At 42.7% G+C, this 21350-nt stretch overlaps 1 protein-coding gene across 1 annotated transcript in view; it reads left to right on the top strand.

Moving 5' to 3' along the window:
• The window catches only part of LOC107045259 (mesoderm induction early response protein 1), a 104505-nt gene that overhangs the window by 81469 nt on the left and 1686 nt on the right, over positions 1-21350 (top strand). The window lies entirely within an intron of this gene.

The following is a 21350-nucleotide window of genomic DNA, read 5'->3' as shown; positions in this document are numbered from 1 at the left end:
AACCGAGAAAAAACTGATTTGGAAGCCCTGTTTGTTCCCAGAATTTTAAATTCAATGGAATGTCAAATGAATTGTTTCCATAATTTACCAATACATTGTTGAAATGATCATTACACCGCAACAGATCTTTGAAAATCGGAGTGAATCAAATGATGTATCAGTAATCTAACAAACTTCTGCTGAAGAGCAATATTCCCTTTTTCTATTAAATTATTTTTACGTGTATAAAAATTTTTATCTACAAAAATAAGTGATAAAAATTCGTCTCTTAGATTCATCGATCCAATTGAAACTTTCCTAGGATCTCACACGTTTCATTCAATCAATTTTCAATACTCTATTGACATTGCTCCTATGAATATTCCTCGTCGTCAATTTTCAAAGTTTCCTTGAATGTTCTCACAAGAGAAAACACATGCAGTAAAAATGTCTTAGAATCATTCATCTGATGAAATTTTTGGAAAAGAGTGTCATAAAAAATAGAGCGTCCTCATTAAATTAACCATTTCATCGATTCATTAGCGAACAATCAAGGAAAAACGCATTGTCACACGCACACGGAAAAATTACCAAAAAAATCACTGTGCTCGCCTTAGCAACCTTCCAGTTCATACAAAAAGAGCGAACTTCTTAAGCTCTCCGCGTAATCGATACATCGGAATCGGTTGATTATCCGCCCGACGAATACGCGTAACTTAAGTTCCTAGAATTTAAGACAATTGTGCAGACCATCACAGTTTTAAATTCTGCCGCGGTCGACTGGTGAGTTGAAAATTAGTTACAACGATCCGCGTAATGAGTGCATAAAGGACACATTATTTGAAATTATTATTATTGAATTGAACTAAAAAATTCTAGAGTGAAGTTTATAAAAATTATCAAATCGAAACACCTCAATCATTACTGAACATTTAATTGTGTAACTCAAAACTTTCAGCAGAGGAAGTCTTTGGGCTTAACGGAAGTGAGTCGACTAATCATATCTAAACCTAACTTGGCTTTTCTCTAAAAATTATCACGATTTAGTACGCGTCTCTCTCCCTCTTTATTATTATTTCCTATTATTATCATTATTATTATTATCATTCGAATTAAATTCATTGTAGCCTATGTTGAAGTCTATTGGAAATATAGCGCGAGTACGTCCAAATCGCTAAATTTTGTTTCCTCATTTATAAATTTTAATTTCTCGTGTAAGAATAGATGCGCCTAGCACTTTAAAGGTTACACGATTTACACGATAGTAGACAAGATCAAATTCCTTGCTCGGGTTCACTTAGAAGGCGTTGACCCTACCTCCGCAAAAGCCCTTCTCGATATTTTAGCCAGTAAATATCGAAAACGATACGGTCAAGCATATTACCAAAATGAAATCGCTAACATGCGTTTGAGAGATACGGAAGAGGCCTACGACTTCAATTTACGCCTCCAGAGAGTGTTGAGGAACGCGAAGGCTTCCCTGGAGATCTCTTTTCCAACTCACTTTGAGGCTTTGACCGCCTTTGTTGAAGCGACAGCCTTGAAGAAATTCTTAAAAGAAATTCCTTCTGATTACCGAGTTGTAATTAAAAGTAGGAAATGCAAGAACCTGAAGGAGGCTTTTAACGTTGTCAAACCTCTAGTCGAAGATGATCGAATTCTGCCTGTCACGACCGTACGGGAGTCGGAATAACGACGGCTGTAGCTCAAGAGACCGCGACTATTCTAGGGATCGTAAAAATTACTATCATAATGTTGACCCTCGAAAAGATAAAAATAGGGTCTTTTTCGAAGGGTCTAGAGATAATGCCAGGAATCATCATGATAAGGCTGAATTCGATGATCACGATTTCCCTGTATTATCACCTATGAAAAAGTATCTTGAAGACGTCGGATACATCTCTCATCATTCCAATTGTGATTATTGCGAGCGTTCCCTTACAACGGTCTGTAATCCAACTGAAAAGGCAAAGGGGAAATCTAAATCTGAAACTTCATCCAAAAGGGATGATCAGAATAGCAAATCCGATCGTTCGAGATGTAAGCTTTATGACCCAAATGGGTAGTCTCGGGGCCGTGGCCGAGATAAATCTCAGGATATTAACGCGAGTAGTGATAACACTGCGAGACAAGACTCAGAGGCGAGCGACGGATGTGAGATCGAGTCTTTAAACGGGGAGAGCGCTCGTCCTCAGCAGCAGAGGGCGAGCGGAAACAAGAAACCCCCTGTACGAGTCCGCGATCTCAAAAATTAACTTCCGATGAAATAATTGCAGCCAAAACTCGCCCCGTAATTACTCTTTATCATCCGTTACTCGCTTCTAAATAATCCGAGATTGTAATAGACACCGGCAGGGGGGGGGGGAAACGAACCTGATATGGGTTGACACTCTCAACCCAGATGCGTATATCGACCCTAATGATAAAATTTTCATCGTAGGAATAGGCGAAAGGATCTTGAGTTCTTACGGCACTATTGAAATGAAAATTCGGGGCATCAAATTTAAATTCTATGTTACCCCTTCCCCACCCGGAGGCTATTGTGGTTTACTTGATGCGAAATTTTTATCTGACCAAAAAGCGACAATTTCTTACCATATTTCTTCATTGTTATTGTCCGGAAAAGCATTCAAGTTGAAAATGCATCTCCCGAAATTAGTCGATCAATTACCTATTTGTGCCTCGGCCGAATTCCCTCGCATACTCATTAAGTCACCCGTATTACTGGACAATCAACAATATTTTCTCGTCGACACAGGAGCTTGTCTCAACTTAGTGGCCCTCGAGGCGCTGTCAAACAAAAATTACATCAGACAGTGTCCGCCTACGTGTACCTTCGGAGTAGCGGGGGGACACAAGAGGTTATCAGCGTGGTTACCCTCGAATTCCGCGGAATCCCAATCGAATGTAACGTCGTAAAGGGCTTTGGTAATAACAGTGACTATTCAGGTATCATAGGTAATCAATTTTTCGTAAAAAAAAGACCGTAATCTCATTCGATCTTTCTTCCCTCTTACTAAAAATCTACCTTTCAGAGCCTATAAATTTTTGGCGACCAAGGGATCCAAGTAAAACAGTCGAACTCCCACCTCGATCAGAAATGGAAGTCCCCATAAAGGTAAAAGGACAACGACGTAAACGGACCGGTTACATGACGCGACAATCCCTGACGGAAGGTGTCACCATAGTTGAAGGCGAGGTAGAGATAGACGACTCGAACGTTTGCTGGGCTAGAGTAAGTAATGAGACTGACAAAATGGTAAAATTACGTATTCCCCCAGTCAGTAGAAGCCCTTGCAACGGCAATGATGATACAGGAACTTGATTATCCTGGCACGAAATTTCCAGAACAAATTTTCGGCGAACCGGACCTTGAAATTCTTCTTAACCCTATCGCTATACAGTCGGTGTCGAGAACCGAGGCAATTATTGAAATATTCGGTAAAACGGTTGACGAAATCAAAATCCGACAAATCCTACAGAGCCTGGGGGAAAAGTATCCCGAAGCATTCACGTTGCCTGGAAAAGCCAGTGGAAAAATTAGAGGAGCAGTTTGTCCTATCCGAACCATCGACAATGTACCCGTTACAGTGAAACAATACCGATTCCCGGAAAAGCTGCAGATGGAAGTGCTCAAGCAAGTAGAAAAGCTACTGAAAGATAAAGTCATAATGCCTTTAGTTTCTCCATATAATTCTCCTTTATGGATGGTTCCGAAGAAATCAGATGCTCAGGGGAATAGAAAGTGGAGGATGGTAATAGATTTCCTGGGGCTAAATAAAGAGACCATCGCAGATAAATACCCGCTACCCAACATCCGTGAGGTAATGAGCAAATTCTGGGGGAGCGAAGTATTCTCGACACTCGACCTAAGCAGCGGATAGCACCAGATAGCGATGAAACTTGAAGACCAAGAGAAGACCGCGTTTTCTACACACGAAGGCCACTACCAATTTACTCACATGCCCTTCGGATTGAAAAATGCCGGTGCAGTTTTCCAACGCAACATGAACGCGAAGCTTGAGGGCTTAGTAGGATGCGGGGTGCAGGTGTATCTCGACGATATTATTATTTACACCCCAAATGTCGAGAAACACCATGAGCTGCTGTCGAAAATTCTACAGAAGCTTTCGGAACACGGAGCGACCTTACAAGCTGAGAAGTGTCATTTATTATAAACCGAAGTGACCTTCCTGGGCTTCAGGATAAACAAAGATGGAATCGGGCCAAATCCAACAAATATGAACGCGATCCTGAAAATCAGTTATCCGAAAGATAAGTCAGAGTTGCGTACATTCATGGGGATGTGTAACTATTTTCATCAGTTTAAGCAATGGTATGTGCCCAGAGCGAAACACCTCTTCAATCTCTTCAGGAAGAAAAGGGAATGGAAATGGGGGCCATGTAAAACACTCGTATTTGACGAATTACAACTCTTCCTTTCCCAAGAACCCTTCTTGCGTCACCCAGATAATAGTCAACTTTACATAGTTACAATAAGCTCGTCAAAGGGGGGCGCTACTGGGCAGTGCTAGCGAAAGTACATGTTTTTACTGTGTTGAGTATTTTTTCCCGTTTTTTCTGTCTTTCGACTGTGCTTGGGCACTTTCTCTGTAAACACACTTGTGACAGTTTGACTACCGAAGCGTTGGAGCTTGCTGGACCTACAAACTGTCAACTGCGCTTCCCAATTTTGACTTCGGCACGCAGTTTAACCTCCAAGGTAGACACAACTCTATTCATCGAGCCTATGCACTCTGGTTGTTGTTTGGTGCAAGGATCGCTCTACACCTGCTTTTCTCTACATTCTGCTCAACATATAATTTCTTTATCTGTTCGTTCTTCCGCACGGCTTTAACAAATTGGATCCTCTCTGAAAAAAAAAAAAAATTCTAAGAGAATTAGAATTTAGAGAGAAAAAATTTCCGTTTCACCCAGCCGGGAATCGAACCCGGGTCTTCCAGATACGCGCCGGGCACTCTTACCGACTAAGCTACCGGGAACCACAGAAATTCACTCTCAAATTCACCTCATACACCGCCTAACCTCCTTTAGGCATTAAAGAATTCTAAGAGAATTAGAATTTAGAGAGAAAAAATTTCCGCTTCACCCAGCCGGGAATCGAACCCGGGTCTCCCAGATACGCGCCGGGCACTCTTACCGACTAAGCTACCGGGAACCACAGAAATTCACTCTCAAATTCACCTCATACACCGCCTAACCTCCTTTAGGCATTAAAGAATTCTAAGAGAATTAGAAGCATGTCAAGTGTCGCACACCTACATATATCCCCTGCACATATACGTCCACTCCATCGGACTACGACCGCAGACAGCCGTTTTTTCATCACTAGTGGCTCCATCTGCGTGCTCTCTTGCCAACCACCATGTCCCAGTTGGATAAGCAGATAGGTGAGATGTCAGTAGGCGAATTCTTAACTCTCCTGAACCCAACGCTGAAGCAAACGATATCGTCGTCAGTAACTGAGGCGGTTGCCAAGGCAGTGAAACCTCTGAAGCTGTAGGTTGATGACAACACCGATAAAATTCACAAACTAATTTTAATAAAACCGTTGATGCACAGGCAAAGTTGATCGAAGATCAGAGACGTCAAAACAATTTAATCATTCGAGGGCTCACAGACTCTGCTCCACGCTCTAGCCTGATCGACACCTTGTTATATTTTTTCAAGGAAAAACTGTCCATTACTCTCCACCCTCAGGAAATCAACTACGCTAAAAGAGTTTGGGCAGGTCGAGGTGACACTCCCCGTACTATAGTCGTGGCTTTTACATCCTTCAACACCAAAATCTCGATCCTCAGAAACGCACACATGTTGAAGGGATCAAAGATATCTTTATCAAGAGACTATGACAAAAACTCTGTGGCAATTCGCAAGGATCTTTTGCCTTTGGTAGAGAGTTTGAAGCAGAAGGGAATAGAGGCTAAGCTAAGAGACACGATCATATGGGTAAACAACAAGAAAGTATCTAAGGAAGAGGCTCTCCAACTGAAGAAAAGACCTAGGGAGGATATCAAAGCGAAAACCTCATCCAACAATCCCAGTCAATCAGCCGGTCACCACGATGGAACTACACCCGACGACCCAGCCCTGTCTCCCTCTCAAAAAAAGCTGAGAGGTCTAAAAGCGTCAGGTGGACACACTAAGAACCAATTTTTTCGTCCCTCACCCCTCTCAGCCTTTGCCTACAACAAATAACCCCCTCCCTGCCTCACCGCTGCTCCGTCAATCTTCCCAAAAACCACCGTACATCCACATATCCCCTTCCTCATCCCCAAGCCCCCCGCCAACTCCTCGCACCACCCAAAATCTACCCTTTGCGTTCTGGAATGTGGAAGGAATTAAGAACCTCTATAACCTCGACAAACCAATGTTGCAGTACCTCTCCAGTCTAGAGCTCTTCGGCATTGTTGAATCCTGGAAAGACACCGAAGTTAAGTCTTTTCCTAGATTCCTTTCAAACTTTCAACACTTCCGAGTCCCAGCAACGAGAAACTTCTCGATTGGTAGACCATCAGGGGGTATCATCCTCTTTATTAAGAAAAACGTTAGTTCGAACACCCCAACAATCCTGGCGAGCTCTGATAATTATATCTTATTCTCATTATTAATGGTCAACACGGAATTTTTCTTCTGCCTAGCCTATTTCAGCCGTGACCTCGACGACGACTGTGTTATAAATGAACTCTCAGACGTTGCCAGCATCTTCTGCCAGAGGAAACCAGACTCTCCCTTTATAATCATGGGTGATCTCAACGCACGATTAGGCTGTCTGAATGAAGTAGACCCACATATTACCGAGGGCTCCAACCTGTCCTACACAAGGTCAAGTCTCGATGGCACTTGCGATCGCAGGGGGAGACTTTTGGAGGATGAACTGAGCAGTCTTGGATTCTCTCTCTTGAATGGCAGAACGAAGTCGGACTTTCCAGCAAACTTCACTTTCATTCATCAGAGAGGTTCAAGTGTCGTCGATGTCGCCTGGGTAAACCGCGCGGCTACGCATCTAGTCTTGGACTCCCGAGTTATCCCTAATGGCACGAAATCTCCCCACATGATCTATGAGATAACCCTAGCTCACCAGGGCTCCCTTCCAGCCGGTGCACCTCTATCTGACACCTCCGCTATCAACTTGGAAGAGAAATACCTCTGGGCAAAATCAGACGAAAACTTCTTGGCGTACCTCAGAAACCTCTGCGATGCATGGACCACCTTTAACATCAGTTCGGAGGATACAGCCACACTGGACCTCCATTTAGAGCGTACAATCAAAGTCGCAGCATGTAGAGCCAATCTGTGCATAACTTTCGACCCAGGAAAGCCCTACCTCGGTCCGGTCTCAACGGTAGCCGGGCAATGCAAAGACTTGAAGAGAGACGTACGCGATCTATTTGAAATTGCCCGGGACTCCTTCTTCGACGAGCATCATAAAGGCAACTACCTGGAGGCCAAGAAGATCTTAATCGCCACCATGAATGCCCTGGAGCAGGAGAATAGAGAAAGAGAAATCTTAGCCATCTCTAACATCCGGAATACCAAGGACTTCTGGTTCACATTGCGAAAGCTCTCACCAAGGCTACCCTCAACATGCCCGATTCCGGTTGACAGCTGGGAAAGGTTCTACCTCTCTCACTATACAGAAAATAATACAGAGATTCCTGCTCAGCGTTTTACAAGCTTCCACCCGATGCTGGACTCCACTATCACTTCGGAAGAGATCCGCAAGACTCTGGCTCACCTGTCTAATAATAAAGCTCCTGGTCCAAATGGACTTTCGAACGAATTCTACAAAACACTCCCGCCCCCTGGTATTGCAGCTTTGGCCAACCTATTCAATAAGGTCTTGGTTTCTGGGTCTGTGCCGCAGGGCTGGGGCTGGGTGAAAACTATCGTTCTCCATAAGAAGGGCGATAAGTTAGACCACAATAACTACCGTAACATCGCTCTTTTCAACTGCATCTCCACAATTTATACGCAAATCATCGCCAATCGTCTACAAACTTGGTGTGAAAATATGAAGATCATTCCCGAATATCAATGCGGCTTCCGAAAAAACAGAGGTTGCGCTGACAATCTGTTCAGTCTGCTCTCGGCCACCCAAATAACTCTCAGTCAGCCTGGCAGGTACCTTTTTGCTATCTTTGTTGACTTCAAACAGGCTTTCGATTCAGTTCAGCATCAGTTATTGTGAGTTAAACTGAGGAAGTTAGGCCTAGGCTCGAAAGCCCTGAACTCTATCATTGATCTGTATGAGAAATTGAGCATGTTTTACGAGATAAATGGAGTGAAATCGAATAAGATGAGGATATCGAAAGGCACGCCCCAGGGAGAGTCTCTAAGTCCACTTCTCTTCGTACTACTCATCAGCGGACTAGAAAAACACTTGCGAGATGCTGGACTTTTTGGTGCAAGCCTGGGGGGTTCACTCGAGTTGCTGGCGCTGGCCTTTGCGGATGATATTGTTCTGCTCGCCGATACAGCCCAAGCCACCCAAAGAACGCTCAACGCTCTACATACCTTTTGTTCATCACTAGGACTTTCCGTCAGAGCCAAGAAGACCCAGATAATAATTTTCCACAAGAGCCCTAAGTACCTCAAGATGCCCACCTTCAGGTACGACGAGAGCACGATCGAAATCTTCAATTCCTACACATACCTTGGGCTCATTTTCTCCAGATCGGGGAAGTTCAATGCTGCAGTCATTGACCGAGTGACTAAGACCAATCAGGCAGTAGGCTCAACTCTGGGGAAGCTGAGGTCGGCGCAACCAAGATCCTCACTGCCTGCTGAAAAGCTTTTCAACGCAGTTCTCAGTGCCACTCTCCTCTACGCAGCTGAATTCTGGGCTGATGTTCACGAAAACGCCCTGTGCACTGCTCAATCAAAATTCTTCAAACAATTATACAGCTGGCCTCGTTCCACGCCCCATTACGTCGTCCGGCTAGAATCAAAGATACCAAGCCTGGATATCGAAATACTGAAGAAGAAGCTGAGATGGTTGGTGAAACTGTTGGTTATGGAGGACTCCAGGCTGCCCCGTCAATGCTATAACAGATTTCTACTTATGTCCATCAGGAACCCTAGCTCACCATCTTCAAACTGGGTGAGCATGCTTCGCCAAGAGATGGAGTCTCTTGGCTTCGCATCAATCTTTGATGAGCAGAATTCGAGTGCAATAGCCGCCAGCATTGAACTTATTGCAGAGAGACAAGAGTTTATTCTCAAACAGCGTGACCTGGCCCAAGTTCGAGAGTCTTCTTACGAATTGTATCACTTACCCCAATTGTATCATGTACTGTGGCCATGTCACAAGAGTGCATTAAATAAATGAATGAAATGAAAATGAATAAGCTCGTCAAAATGCGGCGTCGGAGCAGCTCTCACCCAATTCGACAACGAAGGCATCGAGGGTTTCGTAGCCTACGCATCAAGACAGTTGAATGATACTAAATCTAGATACACCAAGGAGGAGCGCGAGTGCATAGCCGTCGCCTATGCCTTACATCAATTCCGGCCTTATCTGCATGGGCAGCATTTACATCTGTATGTCGAAACTGCTGCTGTGATATGGTTACAGGAGACTCAAGATCAAACGACGAGAAAAGCCTCTTTTAAAATGAAGATCTCCGGTGTCGATATCACAGCCCATCACAGAACAGCTAAAACCAAACCATTAGCGAAAGCTGTAGCTTATAATCCAGTAGACCCGCCACAAATCGAACAAGAAGCTGAAGAGTTCGACTATTTTTCAATTATGATGTACAGGAAAGCGACTAAAGCAATAGCCCTGATAGAATCTAAACATCAGTCAGAACCCCCTTAGATACGGGGAAGACTACCAGATTCCAAAACTAAAATCAAACCCAATCCATCAGTAGAAAGTAAAGACCGCGACGCAACGACATCAGGTATCCCCGCCAAGACTCGCTCATTGTCCAGCTCAACAATTATAAAAAAAACGTCTCCGCATCAACTTCAAGAAACAATCGCACAGAGGGTCAAAACGCAAATGAGAAGGAGAATACAATCAGATAAGCTGAGTGATCAGCTGACCCTCAACAGGATGAAACCGAAGACAAACACTAAACCCGTCGCTGAGTCGGACATCGAACCCGAGGTTGAGATACCTGACGATTGAACAAGATTCAGGCGAGGAAGATGTTTTGGAACCCTTTGAACGAGTTTCAATAGACACAGTTGGGGCTCTCCTCCCTCCCCCTAGAGGCAACTTGCACATTCTTACTACACAAGACATTCTAACAAAATATTGTCTCGCCGCTGCTATACCCGATCTCAGGACAAAAACTATTCCCTTACCCTAGCTTCAACTCTGTACACAGTCCACGGTTCGCCTAAAATCTTATTGTCTGATCGTGGGTCGAGTTTCCTGAGTAAGTTGTTCGAGCAAGTAGCAAAAATATTCAGAATCAAGCGGGTAACAACCTCCGGCTAACGCCCCCAAACTAACGGCTCCCTAGAAAGAAGTCACCAGTCCCTGGTAGATTATTTACGAACAATAATGGAATCTAATGAGGACTGGGACCTCTTACTACCCTTCACGATGTTTAGTTATAATACTTCGAAACCTCAGCAACAAAATACACCCCATTCGAGCTAATCTTTGGTCGAACAGCACGCGCCCCATCTGCGTTCCCTGACGAAAAGGCCCTAGACACTTACGACGATTATGTAGTAGAATTAGTACAAAAATTGGATCAAATTCGCATCTTGGCAGCCGAAAATCGAATTGAAACGACACATAGATCTAAAGAGTATTACAACGAACGAGCTCGCTCGGTAGATTTCCAAGTCGGATAATTCGCAGACATTGTTAAAGAGCCACGTTACGAGAAATTCGATAGCTACAATAAAACGTCGTATGAAGTGATAGGAATTTCGGAGAACGGTACCTTAATCCTCGAAAATGAAGATGGAGAGATATTTAAACGCCATCCCAATGAAGCTAGATTAGCTTACGATTAAAATGTTACTCATTTGTGTTTCCTTTTCTAATAAACTCTATTCAATTGAACAGAAAAAAACAGTCTATAAGAAAAGAGACCAGTGAAGTGCAGAGTGAGACGATGTATTCGAGTACCGTCGGACCTGTGTTTCTACTGTTTCTTATCACAACTGTCGGATGCGTGGAAAACGACACCACAGCGCGACCATACAAGGTCGAATACTTGCCACACAATCCCGGCTTATTCTATGAAGAGATTCAAAAAGTGCAAACCGTGCGAAAAGAATGGTAATTAATCACCACCATCGATATGATGGCCTTTTACAATAAAACAGTCTACGAGATTCAACCACAGTATACGATAGCCTGGGAGCAGTGTATAAAAATCCTCAACAAGGAATGTACGATTTTATTGAAGTCATCACAATACCAAACCATGCAGAATGAAATGAAGTTTCTACATCAACATCTGGAAGATCTGTTCGAGACGCAGCGCGAAGACCAGAATGATGGCCGTGAAGAGCACCTCTATTAAGTTTTATCGGTACTCTCCAACGAAAACTGTTCGGAGTCATAGATTACAATGACTACGAACACATCAATAAAGAGATCGATAAGATTTACAACAGCCAGAATCAAATTACATACCTCGTCAACAACGCCACTCACATAATAAGATCAGAAATCGACAACTTCATGGGTCACCTAGACAGATCGAAGAAAAGCATCATCGTACTGAAGAATGCAGCAGAGAACTTGCGGAAGCGGCAAAACCGACAAGCCAATTCGATATTGACCCACCGAGTTGACCACCAAGATGCGACACGTGGAGGATGAAATCGAGCATTCACTGAAGATCCTACTAGAAACAACACGGAACATCATTGATGCAGTCGATGGAGCCAAACACGGGAGAATATCTCACACCTTCCTAACTCCTAATCAGCTACATTCGGCGGCAGAGAGGATACGCAGAGAATATCCGGAAATCGAATTCCCCATCCCCAGCGGGAAAACCGACTACGCAGCGTTATCGAGAGACAGTTCCATCAGGGTAGCTCATACGAGAGAGAAAATATTGGCCACCATCATACCAGCTATATCGTATTCACCCCCGTAAGAAACCCCAAACAACGTCTACTGGATGATTGCAGCTCATATCGAACCTTCTAAACCTTACTTAATTGTTACGGACAATCGCCATCATGACACCTTATTAGTTGATTGCGCACAGCGCAATCAACTAACACTAGATGATTGCGCATAGCTCGGAAATCACATGATTTGCCTGCCCAAATTTGCAATTTCCAGCTCAGCAATGGAACCAACGGGCGAAATAATGTTGCTCTTAAAATCCTCACTCGAACTTTTCAAGATGTGCGACATTAGAATTTCCAGAGCCACCGGGACAGAATGGATGAACCTTGGCTCATCAAACCAGTGGATGTTTGCATCAGCCAAACCAGAACAGGGGGAAATTTACTGCGCAAAACAACATGTCGGCAGACTCCAGATCGAAGGCACAGGTATCATCTCATTGAAACCAAATTATTATTTGAGAACTCCCACAGACCACATCTCACACCTGGGCATGATAGAATCATCCGAGATTGAGATCAACCTGCCACCTATCAACCTCGACTTCGAGCAAATGAACCCAAAAATCATTGGAAAAATCGTAGAGAAAGACCCGCAGAAAGGACTAGATATCGAACTTCCACGGAAGATGAAACACCATAGTGGATATAACGTTCGGTTGGACGACGTTCAACAGAATCTAGAAGAAATCAGCCTCCAACATCGAGAGACATACCACCACAAGCTTCTCGCATACTGATCACTTGGTGGACTAGGTTTGCTGTCACTCTTGGGCACTTGCTACGCCTTTTGCAACTGAAGTTTAGTTTAAATGGGTTTTCATGTGTTGCAAGCGCTCAACTCGAAGGTCTACAAAGAGATCCGAACTAAAAACTAAAATCAAAGAGGCAGTGCCATTGGAACAACTCACCGTGACCCTGCCTGCAATTATCATCAATGAAGACAAGAAACTACACAGAGTATTCTCCGAACCAGATATTCATCGTCAAATATCAACCGAAGATGACCGAGCCGATGTCTCGATCCAGAGAGCAGCCTCTATGGAAGTACCCAACCCAACGCGGAGGAGCCGAGGTCGCTCACTAGGACTCGAAGTCTGAAGCAAGCTTATATTAGGTGTGTGACTTAATTTTTACAGATTTTTCAGTAAATTTATTTAATATAAAAAAATAGAGAACAACGAACTTAATCTTAGAAATATTGTACATCGTTTTCTATGACCTTGCGCCATCTCTCAGGTAACATTCGAATGTCGTCGCGAAAGAAACTTGCCGGCTTCGAGGCGATAAAGACATCGACGAATTTACGCACATCGTCCAGCGTTGTAAACTGTTTATTCACTACGGCGTGCTGCATGGATCGGAACAAGTGATAGTCGGATGAGGCCAAGTCTAGTGATTATGCCGCCTGCGGGAGAACTTCCCAAGTTTAAGAGGGTCTTCTGATTCGCGCGAGCAACGTGAGGTCGAGCATTGTCATGCAGCAGTATGACTTGCCTGCTTCCTTGCCCACTAAATGACCTTTTTCGATTAAGTTCTTTGCTCAGTTTGTTTAGTTGTCGGCTGTAGCGTTCCGCAGTTACCGTCTGACCTGTTTCCAGGAGTTCGTAATAAAGCACACCCTTCATGTCCCACCAGATACACAGGAGAATCTTCTTTAAGTGGATGTTCTGTTTCGGCGTCGATGTCCTGGATTGTCCGGGATCTATCTACGACTTTTTACGTTTGGGATTCTCATAAAAAATATACTTTTCATTAGCCGTCACAATTCTCCACAAGAAGTCCTTTTTTTGTTGCCGGGCAAGCAGTGAAAGGCACGCGTTCCATAACGTGACATTTTTGCATGGGGGTTAAAAATGCCTATCACCTTCGCCCTTCTTCCCCTTAATCTAGTTAAACTCAAAAATGCAAAAATCTATGGACGCCAGGTAGTTTTTAGCCGGAATTACCAAACCGGAGGAGTCCACAAAATCAGTCCTAACTAATTCGAAAACCTCTAAAACGTATACAAAAAGGGAGAAAACTAGCTTTCTGGGGAAAGGTAACGGTCCTTGGTTCGCTCAGTGTGCTAGCTTGTGGAGAGAGAGGTGGATTTCAGGTGGAAACGCGTTACTGGGCGGTCAAAACTAGAAAACAAAAAAAAGAAAAAGATCGACATTGTCCTTACTTGTTTCACCATTGAAATTTTTCAGAATAAGGAATTTACATATTCTTACATAATGGTCTTACCAAGAAAAAAAAAGAAGAAACAATTGCCCTAGTAATCAGCATTCTTCTAACAAACGCAAAATAATAAATTGATTCGAAATATTTGATCCGGATAAGAATACAGTATCGATTAACTCGGCTACGAAGTGAGGTCATCAAATTTCTCAAACGGTAATATAAAAACATTTGCTAATCTCGAAATACTCGAGAATACCGAGAAATGAGGGAAAAGGTATGCGAATCCCCGTGAGAGTGTGAGAGAGAGAGAGAGGATATAAACCCAGCGGTATACGTACAACGTATGGCGGGAAACTAAAAAGTCGACAAAACTAAACTCGCTGTAGCGGAAATTCGGTAGAGTCAAATTTGAAAAACCCAGAGCCAACTTGCTCGGGAAGGTCTAGAGAAGCCCATGAACCCAAAATTATAATTTTTGGATCATTGGGAGCCACTCCGGATTGATTTATATCCGGAGGGAAATTTTAACGAGGGAACGCTCACTGGAAGCGAGAGCCGGAGCTCGTGGGCGCGTTAGCGGGGTGCCGTGAGAGGGAAGCATTCATGGGGAATGCTTGAGCCTCTCTACGCAATTTATACGTAGAGGGAGATATAGATATACCCAAGTCGAAAATCCGCAGATTTCGACCGGGAAAATTTATAATGAATTCACTGAAAACCAAACACACTCGCTGAATCCGCAAATCATCTCAAAAATATGACCGGGAGAAACCGGAAGTCGCGATGAAAACTCGGTACCGACCCGATTCGGGTGGAATAACCGATCAAAAATCAGAGGGACACGTGGACAAAAATCCGGGATAAGGGATTACCCCCAAAAATTCTCAATCAGGACCACTAAAACACGGCTAAAGAGGGTGATCAACCACTGCACGTGGCTGAGGGCCACGAGAGGAATACCGCCATAAAGGGGAGACGACGCCATTATGAAATGGCTCGAAATTAGGGGGAAAAATACCAGAAAACTCACGGGGGTAGGGACACTATAATCCAAGTCATTTTAATCCTGAACACCGTAATCTAAGGGCATAAATAATCCAAGGAATGACTATCACGAACTAAACGCTAAGCCCTTGCGGGAGACTCACTTGGGCACGACTAATTACTAAGTCGGCCATCGCGGAACTGATGTCGGGGGTCAGTACTGCGACACACTAGACCCGCGAGAATTCCGACCAATCGAGTTGAGCTCTGATTGGTGGAGATGTTTCAGTCTTCAAAGGCGTGAGCCTGGAGGGAACTACCGAATAAATTCGGGGAGAACAAAGGCGTAACTATCCAAAAATCTAAATTAAAATATTCTAACATTTTAATTCAACAAAGCTCAGCTAATAAATAATTTAAACGAACTGAACCAAACTGATGGACGTTCGGATAATTACTAAGGGCTTTTGGCGCCTCCCACGGATCGGTTCTCCGGGATTCACGGGGTTAAAAGACCAATACTCCTAACTAATCTCTCCAATTTTCCAAAAACTCTAAAGCAATCTGGCAATTCACTGGAACAAGGGTTGCACTTGTTCCGCGTGACCTTCCACCGAAAAACTAAAACGTAACCAATTAATCCCCATAAAATCCATTGTAATTTGGAGCGCCGGCATTTCAGCCGAACCTGATCAATTTCCCGTAAGATTAACAATAGGGTGGACCCCATAAAGAAACCGGATGACTCGATATGTTGGTCCTTCTTCGCGATGACTTTACGGGGCCTCAAAAACGCATAATTAACAGATCTTGCCAAAAAATTGTACTCTACACTCAATCCCAAAATTACAAAACTCTAAAAATTCACCACGCCATAGCGGGAACTCTAAACTCAATTATCATAACGATAATCGTATAAATTACCACACTGAAGTGGGATTGCTCCATATTCAAAAACTCCACCGAAGTGGGATAAACTCTAATCTCGAAATTCCTTCACCGAAGTGGGAAAACGAAAATTCTTTCTCTCTCTCTACTCGTTACTCACGGTTCGTCGTATAATGTCGCAGGGGTAGGTTGTTATCAGATCACTTGGTGTTTCTAACGAACATCCCCGCATGTTCGTTACAGTTCATACGTTGACCTAGGTTGTGTTCGGTCAACACATATGGGACCCACCTTCCAAGTTTTTGGATTGTTCCTATTTGACGGAAAACGCTGAAATAGCTGTTCGGGTGACTCCTAACTGAGTTGCAAGCTCTTGTTGCGTTTGCCTTGAGTCTTCATCCAGTAGAGCTTGCAATTCCGCATCTGTATACTGTCGAGGCTGTCCAGGACGCGGCTGGTCACTCAGATCGAAATCACCACTTCTAAAACGTTTGTACCAATAAATACACGTTTCATAAAATACAACGTCGATACCAAAAACACTACACATTGATTTCCGTGCTTCAGAAGCATTTTTTCCTTGTTGGAATTCGTCTAAAATGCAGTGCCGAATGTGCTGTTTATCAGTTGCCATCGTAAACTCTGCTATTCTGAAAAGTTATGTAACTTACATAGACTTGTCGTTCCGTGTTCTGAAACCTTATGTTCGATCCTTTCGAAACCAGAAAAGACCGCGAATATATTTTTATTTCAAATATAATTTTAAGTTCCAAAAAAATCTGTAAAAATTAAGTTACCTCATATAATGCGGACTTTTGCCACGCCAGAAATTTTTCAGTCGGCTCGTCATCAAAGAAGTTTAAAAGGAGATAGTTGATGGACACCCATTCCACCAAATCCAAGTGGAACGTACGCTCATACGATCTGGAAGAAAAACCAATACCTCAGACTCTAATTCTTATTCTTGACTCCATTTTAATGAAGTTCCTGCTTTTTTTCAAATTGAAAGCGCGAGATTGTAACAATGACTCGAGGTTTTGTAAATGCCCATTTCTCCCACTCTGATTTTGATATTCGTCATGAAAAAAATATATATATATTTACCTCTGTCAAACATTCATAATCACTTCCTCTCATCATTATGTTTTTTATTCAGATGCGATTTCAGTCCAGATGTATTACTATTCAACATTTTGATTTTCGCTGAGATATCATTGTCTTTGCAAAGTTTACATTCCCCAAATTTCATATTGTTTAGAAATTCCACTTGAAAATAAGGTTTCCACTTTTCACCAATACTTGCACTACGGACAATTTTCCCGGCATTCTGTGCACTCACAAGAGAATGATCACTGATGGATTCGATTCTAACGGATGCCGATACAATCGAAGACGTCAACTGTTCCTTAAAATCAGTGTGAGATTTTTTGGCGGCTCGTGAATCATGTGCCGTATCGTATCTATTCTTCCGCTTCATCGTCTGAATTTGAGATCACAATTCAATTGAAAAATTTCCTCTACACAATTGGAATTAAATGTCGCGTGTATATTCAATTCACTTGAGTAACACCCACTCAACGACACTCTATGACTGATTGGGAATTCGCGATGTGTTCTAGACCACGTTTAACTCGGAATGAGAGGAAAACGGAGAGCAAAGTTCTTCGATCCTTCCCAAAATCGTGAAAATAGTATGAAACTATGCGAAAAAAAAAAATTAGAAACTGAAAGCAAGGGGTTGCGGGGGAGGGATATTCAGGAGGTATCGACATTGGCGGAGGTGCTGGCAATATGAACGACACATGTTGCAACAACCCAGGTATCCTGGTTGTGAAACATTATAGGGAAGGTGCAATAAAGGTAAAAGGAGGATGCAAAAAATTGATACGTAGACCGTGGAGATTAACCAGTTGATTTATAAGTCCACGTATGGGGAAAAGTACAAAATTTTCCATTACGGTCACCAATAGAAGAATTTATTGCAAGTTTTTCCGCAAAAAAATGCTCCGAATGGGGAATTCGGAGAGCCAATGAAAAAGAGGCCAAATTGTTGACTCCAAACTCCGAACTCTAATATTTTTCAAACTGGAATGTTAATCTTGAAAAGGAAACCAGAAGAGAATTGATAAATGTTTCCAATGAAATAATTTAATGATGAGTCGATAATAATAATTTTTAATAATAATTCAATAATATTCATGAATAATTTATTCTGATGATAAACTCCGAGTTTCGCGTTCAGAATTATGCGCCTTTTTTTTCATAACTTGTTGATTCGAAAAATCACATGATAGCTCGCTCATGTATTTCTATTCTGGAGAAAAATTCAAAAGAAACGAGAGGACGAGAGTCTTGTTCTCTTGACCTGAGAATTCAAGACAAGACAGAGATTTTCTCTCCTAGGCCGATACAAGACGAGACGAGAGATTTTGCGCCACATGGCGAGACAAGACAAGAGGATAGGCTACTCTTGCCTTGTCTTGTCTTGCGGCATCACGAGACACGCATGACTTCCACTCACTCGTTTATTGCGCCCTGGACTCGGATGGATTTCGGTCACAGGACTTCTGATTTATCTCCTCTCGTTGCAAATTCACTTAATTCTCACTCGCGAATTATCACTAGCTTTCGACCTCGTGCTAGTGCGCGACTTGGTACACTTGGGTATTTCCTAGGGCGATAGTAGGATTAGCCTCCTGACCATATTCTTACTGACTCAGGCCATAGGGCATGCACCGGTCAAGGATAGTGGGGCTTTACGCTCGGGGCAGGTGCGGCCCAAGCACTTGACTGCTCTCCTTTTTCCTTCCTATCATTTTCCCTTCCTGTCATTTTCCCTCGTAGCAGGCTTAGGATAAGGGAGGGGATTCGTGCTTTACCCCGTAATACTAAGACACTTTACTTTTCCCAGGTACCCCTGAATTGAGTCCTTGAGTCCTTGAGTCGTTGATTGCAGGGCTTCCTGTATTTCTCAGTATCACCAATGTGTGGGACGTGGATTGTCAGTCGGACGTAAGCACTGATTCCCTTCCTCTCAGATCGATGCCTGATCCACCTTCCTTCCTGCCTCACGCATCGTCGCCGTCTTATAACTGCGGTTATGCTGATGCGGGGCTTGTTTGTGTGGAGTCCCTCGCCTGCGTTCTTTACCTAGATTCCCCGTGTCGTATCGTCCCTGTTGTTTTCCTTAAATTTTTCCTATCCTTATTCTGGTGTGTACGAGTCATCGATCCTGTCCCTTACAATAATATTCTCAATTCTATTCTTTAATTCTTAAGTGGCGAATTTTAATCCGTCACACCCTTATATGACCGCCGTATAAGCTCCATATCATTCCTTATATGACCCCCATATAACTCCGAAATGACCCTCTTATAACCCTTATATGACCTCCATATAACCCCAAAATGACCATCTTATGACCCTTATACGACCCCATATAACTCCCATATAACCCCATATGCCCTCATATGACCTCCATAGTAATCCACATAATCTCCAAATCAGAATCCAGTAGCAAATTCTACGGGAAGTCGTATAGGAAATCCGATAAGATACCCCGTATTGCATTTGACAGGAAGTCACGTAGGAAATCTTATAGAAAATCCTAGAGGATTTTTTCCTACGTGTCAGTTGAAAAAAAAATTGACTAAAAAAATCAATCATTCATGTTATAAATTATTTTTCTCATCAAATTAGAAGTGTTATGGCGTACTTTGACGGTTTCAAAAACAATAATTGAAGAAAATCTTCATATACTGAGTGTTCGGTTTTCCACCGAATATCGGTCAGAGTTGAAAATCTCCCGCGACACAAGCACAATCGATACACGCTCTACTGACCTGCGTAATAGCCTAAGATGACCAGTGGCCCCCCATTTAAATTGGAGCCCGTTCGGACCTTCGATGATCGACACCTGCCACCTTGCGGTCCTGTAATCGGTCTCATTTGCATATTGGCCTTCGTACTGTGTATAGTGCTTTCTGTGAATTTTCTTATTGTACTAGTTCCGCGTATTATTGCTCCGCTCTATTAACTTTCGTGAACTGCTCTACTAATTTGTGACCCGCGTTTAAATTCTTGAGCTTCTCCATTAATCAAACAGTGTAAATATTGGAACTTTATTATAATTAAATTGACTGTGGTGACCAATAAAAGAAAATTTGTTTGGTTCGAATTAGGAAGTCTCAAACCTGAATAATTGTTCTGATTTCATCAGCAATGAAATATTTGGCTCAAGAGGCGGATAATTCACAAAAAAACGGTGCCTTTGTAGAATGAAAATATTTTATATAGAGGAAAATTTATCAACAAATATTTTACCTCTAAGTTACAAGATTGCAATCATATCATCATTATTGTTTCATTTAAGGGTTCATTTGTTGTCTGTGATTATTAGACAGCCGAAACGAAAAACTACTATCCCTTGTTTCGCATAAAACAAAGATTTCTCGGGAGCAAAATACGTATGGGAGTATTCAATAACGAAGGAATAGTGCTAGAAATGACATTTCTTGCGGGTACAGAAAATGCAATTTTTTTCAACTACTAAATCTATTTTTGCGACAAAAATTTTTCATTCCGGCACACTCTCTGCATATTTGGAACAAAAAAATCCTTTTTTGACAATTTTCGAAAAACTATTTTCTTGGCATAAGTAAGACTTGATTGAGAACTTTGTCGTTTTTCTCTCAGTGTAGATAATAGAGGACTTGTGACTGCAGTGGTAACAGTCGAATGTTGATCGGGCAACATCGCACGCTTCGGCTAGTAGTGGGGTTGTAACAGTAAGATGAATATTTATATGGTGTATTATACGTGACCATATGGTTGCAGCACTGAATTATCGTCATCGAATTTAGCGATCGCGATCATCTGTTGTGCGGTGTTGTCGCGTTGCTCGGCTCGTAATGGCGGTCACATTTTTTTAGAGCCATGGTTGAAAATTGGGGGTGTCCCGCAGCTCTATATGTTCAACAATCATTTGTTTACAAATGATGAAATGGATGCAAATACGAAAAAAAATTCAGGATTAACCCCCCTAAAATCACGAATATTTTATAGAAAAAACTTATTCCAGTCAAAAAGTTAAATTTTCAATCGTTTATTAATAAATTGTTAATAAGGAGAAACCTGACCAGAGTTCGACCCGAAGCCCTCGACATCCGGATTTAGCCGGTCAAAAAACATAGGATCCAATAAAACAATTTATTCGACTTAAAATGTATGCAAACCCCCCCCCCCCCCCCCCC

This window comes from Diachasma alloeum, unplaced genomic scaffold (genome assembly GCF_001412515.2).
Source record: "Diachasma alloeum isolate Michigan unplaced genomic scaffold, Dall2.0 Dall_scaffold_00903, whole genome shotgun sequence".
Taxonomy (NCBI): Eukaryota; Metazoa; Arthropoda; class Insecta; order Hymenoptera; family Braconidae; genus Diachasma; species Diachasma alloeum.
This window is presented reverse-complemented; position numbering and strand designations above follow the sequence as displayed.